This window comes from Triticum dicoccoides, chromosome 1A (genome assembly GCF_002162155.2).
Source record: "Triticum dicoccoides isolate Atlit2015 ecotype Zavitan chromosome 1A, WEW_v2.0, whole genome shotgun sequence".
NCBI classification, from domain to species: domain Eukaryota; kingdom Viridiplantae; phylum Streptophyta; class Magnoliopsida; order Poales; family Poaceae; genus Triticum; species Triticum dicoccoides.
Genome location: NC_041380.1, coordinates 153,354,856 through 153,360,578, shown reverse-complemented (window position 1 = coordinate 153,360,578; position 5,723 = coordinate 153,354,856).

The window sequence follows — 5,723 nt, the reverse complement described above, 5'->3', positions numbered from 1 at the left end:
CATACTTTATCTTGTGAAAGAATTAAGCATAAGAAGTTATATGACAATATATTGTTGTTCTAAAGATGATCATGATGCCCTCATGTCCGTATTTTATTTTATCGACACCTCTATTTCTAAACATGTGGTCATGATTATCGATTTTGGCTTTCGCTTGAGGACAAGAGAGGTATAAGCTTGGGGTAGTTGATGCGTCCATTTTGCATCATGTTTTTATGTTGATATTTATTGCATTATGGACTGTTATTTCAATTTATGGTAAAATTCTTATGCCTTTTCTCTCTTATTTTACAAGATTTACATGAAGAGGGAGATTGCCTGCAGCTGGAATTCTGGACCAGAAAGGAGCAAATCTGAGGTACCTATTTTGCACAACTCCAAATGTCCTAAAACTTCATGGAGAATTGTTTTGGAATAAAAAAAAATTGGGTGAAGAAATAACAGAAGGGGACCCACCAAGTGGCCACAAGCCTGAGGGGCGTGCCCTACCACCAAGGGCGTGCCTCCCGAGCTTGTGGCCCCCCTGGCCAGCCCCCGGTGTCCATCTTTTGCTATATGAAGGGTTTTGACCTAGAAAAAATGATAAGGAGACTTCGGGGCGAAGCGCCGCGGTCTCAAGGCAGAACCTGGGCAGAAGCAATCTAGGGCTCCGATGGAGCTATTCTGTCGGGGAAACTTCCCTCCGGGAGGGAGCAGTCGAAGACACCGTCATCACCAACGATCCCCTCACTGTGGGAGGACTAATGTTCATCAACATCTTCACCAGCATGATGTATACTATACAACCTTCTTCTTGTAGACTCATGCTGGGCCTCCAAACGCAGAGTTTTGTAGGACAGTAGCAAATTTCCCTGAAGTGGATGACCAAAGGTTTATCAATCCGTGGGAGGCGTAGGATGAAGATGGTCTCTCTCAAACAACCCTGCAAGCAAATAACAAAGAGTCTCTTGTGTCCCCAACACACCCAATACAATGGTAAATTGTATAGGTGCACTAGTTCGTCGAAGAGATGGTGATACAAGTGTAATATGGATAGTAGATATAGGTTTTTGTAATCTGAAAATATAAAAACAGCAAGGTAACTTGTAACAAAAGTGAGAAAAAACGGTATTGCAATGCTTGAAAACAAGGCCTAGGGTCCATACTTTCACTAGTGCAAGTTCTCTCAACAATGATAACATAATTGAATCATATGGAAATCCCTCAACGTGCAACAAAAGTCACTCCAAAGTTCCTATCACGGAGAACATAAGTTGAAATTGTTTGCAGGGTACGAACCCACCTCAAAGTTATTCTTTCCAATCAATCCATTGAGCTATTCCTATAAGTGTCACAAACAACCCTAGAGTTCGTAGTAAAACAACACCATATGATACACATCAATGAACCCTATTGTCACCTAAATACTCCAATGTCACCACAAGTATTCGTGGGCTAATTATACAATATGCATCAAACAACTTCAAATTCCTAATATTCAATCCAACACAAAGAACCTCAAAGAGTGCCCCAGGATTTCTACCAGAGAAACAAGGATGAAAACGTGCATCAACCCCTATGCATAGATTACCCCGATCTCACCTCGGGAATCCGTGAGTTGAGTGCCAAAACATACATCAATTAAATCAATAGAACACCCCATTGTCACCACGGGTATCCCATGCAAGACATACATCAAGTGTTCTCAAATCCAAAATAGTATTCAATCCGATAATAGTGAAACGTCAAAGGTAAAACTCAATTCATCACAAAAAGATAGAGGAGGGAGAAACACCATATGATCCAACTATAGTAACAAAGCTCCCGGTACATCAAGATCGTGCCAAATCAAGAACATGAGAGAGAGAGAGAGAGACATAAAACACATAGCTATTGGTACATACCCTCAGCCCCGAGGGTGAACTACTCCCTCGTCATCGCGGAGACCGCCGAGATGATGAAGATGGCCACCGGTGATGGTTTCCCCCTACGGTAGGGTGTCAAAATGGGCTCCCGATTGGTTTTTCGTTGCTACAGAGGCTTGCGGCGGCAAAACTCCCGATCTAGATTTCTTTCTGGGGGGTTTCGTGATTTATAGGAATTTTTGGCATCAGTCTCACGTTAGGGGGGCTCCTAAGGGACCCACAAGGCAGGGGGCGCGCCCTCCACCCTTGTGGTTCCCTCGGGACTTCCCTGACCTAATTCTGATGCTCCATAGGGTTCTTCTGGTCCATAAAAAATCATCATAAAGTTTCAGCCCGTTTGGACCCCGTTTGATATTCCTTTTCTGTAAAACTCAAAAAAACGAAAAATAGAAACTCGCACTGGCTCTAGGTTAATAGATAGTCCCAAAAATAATATAAACCAACATATGAATGCATATAAAACATCCGAAATAGATAATATAATAGCTTGGAACGATCAAAAACTATAAATACATTGTCGACGTATCACATCACCACTCTCCTCTCAAACCCTAGTTCATCTCTTGTATTCAATATTAGGTTAATTAGATAAATGTCATTCCAATTATGGTGATTCATAAAAATGCCACCGCAACTTCCAAACTTTGAAAAATGCCACTGTAATTTTTGCAAACTTTGAAAAATGCCACTCCAGACTTCGAAAAAAGGCACTAGAAATGGCATGAAATGGCATTTTTCAAAGTTTGAAAATTGCAGTGGCATTTCTCGGAATCGCCAGATTTGATGTGGCATTTATCAAATTAACCCTTCAATATTTTCCTCCAGACCTTAGATTGGTACGTGTGGGTTGGTAGTAGTGTTGATTACTCCTTGTAGTTGATGCTAGTTGGTTTATTTGGTGGAAGATCATATGTTCAGATCCTTAATGGTATTTATTACCCCTCCGATCTGGTACATGAACATGATTTATGAGTAGTTACGTTTGTTCTTGAGGACATGGGAGAAGTCTTGTTATAAGTAATCATGTGAATTTGGTATTCGTTCGATATTTTGATGAGATGTATGTTGTGTTTCCTCTAGTCGTGTTATGTGAAAGTCGACTACATGACACTTCGCTACTGCAGGATGCTGCTAACGCAACACTACGATCAGAGACCCTTCGATGAAACTATGTGTGATGCGATAATTGCAAACAATGGTGTAAACGAACCGTCAAAAAAGGTGCAAAACGTTTGCGATGGAGGATGCATCAAACACGGTTCAGATTTTAGTTGCGTGTGCGATGCAGGGCATACGGTTCAGTTCAATGAACTGTTTGCGATGAGGCGGAACAAAAGAAACGGGCAGCCAGATGAAGGCGTGTGCGATATACAACATACGATTCACTCGGATGAACTATTTGTGATTAGGCAACACAAAAGAAACGGTCAGCCAGATCAAGGTGTATGTGATATACGGCATGCGGTTCACTCGGATGAATTGTTTGCGTTGAGACAAGAGAACAGAAATGGTTCAATATAACAAGATGTGTGTGATACGCGGCAAACATGTCTGTAATCAGAAATGTGTGCGAAGACCGATAATAACACAGACGGTTGCTGCTAATAAGACGTGTGTGTTGTGCGATGGGATTGCATACAGAACAACAACATATATATACACACAATTATAAGGACATGTTTGCATAACCAAATTAAACATCCACTTACATAGGTGGCTACTACAACCATGGCATTTGCACACACCAAAGTAAAATATTACATGCATAATTACATAGGTGGCTACTACACACCTGACATTTCCACACACCAATGAAGTAAACCATATATTACATGCATGATTAACTAGCATAAACCATCATCTGATCATCATATAGTAGTCGGACAAGCGCGGAAGTACCAGGGGCTATATAGTAATCCCACTGTCAAACTCCTATGTCTAAGTGAAAGTGTTAAAGCAATATAGTCCGATTGCCTCATTCGCTGTGCTACCACCTCCTTCATGGACCAAGACATTGGATCAAGTGTGAGTACGCATTTTTGCGAACACCCCCGCATTATATGCATGGGGGCTGAAGCCGACGACTGCAATCTTTCACAGCCGACCGTTCTGTGCCTTCCACAACCTGAACACCCACAACACCAGTGACTGCCAAGAGCTCCGAGCCCAACGCGAGGGATGCTACGGTCGACGCCCCGAGCGCTACGACCGGGGCTACGACCTTGGAGGAGGACGAGGAGGCGGACGCTAGGACGACCGTGGCCCGCGCCAGGAATGGCGCGACATGCCTTGTGAGGACCGCTGGCAGGACCATCCTCGCGATGGGGCCCTGGAGGGACAAGCCTCATGAGGATCGCCCCCAAGGCAACGCGAGTCTTCCTCCATTTCCGCCAAGAAGGAACGACGACCATCATCAGGACGAGGAGGCTAGGGGCTTCCAGGAGCCGCGTGCAATCGCCTGCATCTTGGGCGGTGCCCAGGCCCCAGCCTCTCAGCATAGATTCAAACGGTTCGCTCGCCAGGTGAACGCGACGCTCCCCAAGCTTGAGGCCGTGCACCCGCTCAAGTGGTCCCAGTGCGCCATCACTTTCGACTCAGCAGATCAGCTCAAGTGCGCGGCCACCGCTGGCGTCCTCCCGATGTTGTGTTCCCCAGTCATCAGCAATGTGCAGGTTACCAAGGCCCTCATCGACGAAGGTGCAGGGATCAACGTCCTGTCCGTTGACACCTTCGACAACCTCCAAGTGCCATATGAGCAGCTCCAGTCTACCAAACCTTTCTCAGGAGTAACCGACGGCTCCACCGCACCAATAGGGCAGGTCCGCCTGCCTGTCACCTTCGGCACACGCGACAACTATCGCACCGAGCTCATCGACTTCGACGTCACGCACATCCTCCTGCCGTACAACGTCATCCTCGGGCGGTTTCTCACCACAGCTACAACGTCCTCGGATGCCTGGAAGTGGCGGGGCCATCACGGTCCCGTATGAACAAAGGGATGCGGTGTGCTCCCTCGAGCGTGCCTTCCAAGCTGCAGCAATCGACGACCCCGACAGCAGAAGTGAGGGCCCTCCGAAGGCCATCCCCAAGAAGTAGTTGCGCCATGCAGGACCTCAAGAGGATGGCATCGCGGCGGGAGCCTTGTTAGGATCAGAGCCCGTCCCAGAGGCGCCTCCCTCCATCGCATAGGAAGGCGTGCCCAGTGCCCTCCTCGGGCAGGGCTTGGGGCTCTCTTCTGGAGGGCCTCAGGCCTTGCCAACGTCACGAGGGAGGCGCTTGGGCGCCACATGGAGGCGTGCCACGCGGCATGTTTTTTCAGGAGGACGCAGGGCAAGGGGTGCCCACCACTCAGGAATTCATTGCCAAGACCACGCAGGAACTACAGGACGCAAGAGCCATGCACGGCGACAGCCGCTCACAGGGCGCGGCTGACTACCCAGGCGAGGGTGCTGAGTTGTGTGTCTGCATCGACGTCCCAGGGCTCAGGAGGGCCGCATCTCAGGAGCGCTTCTGGCCTTCGCGTGTGGGCCGTTGCGAGGGCCCACCACAAAGATACGTTCGCATGCCCCTCGGCTTGCCGAGCGTGGCGTCGGCCTATCAGCGTGCCGTGCGGCATGACCTGGCGGCTCAAGAGGCCAGGCACCGCGTCGTCCTGGAGGGAATGGAGACGGTCTTCAGGAAGCCTCCTGAGCCCCCAGATCCTCCTAAGGATCAGGGCTCCGATGGCTCATGAGGAGTCCTTTCTCCAACGCACGCGTTCAGCTGCACCAACTCTGCTTCGTTTACAGAACCAAGTGACATCTTTCAAGCTCGTTAAGC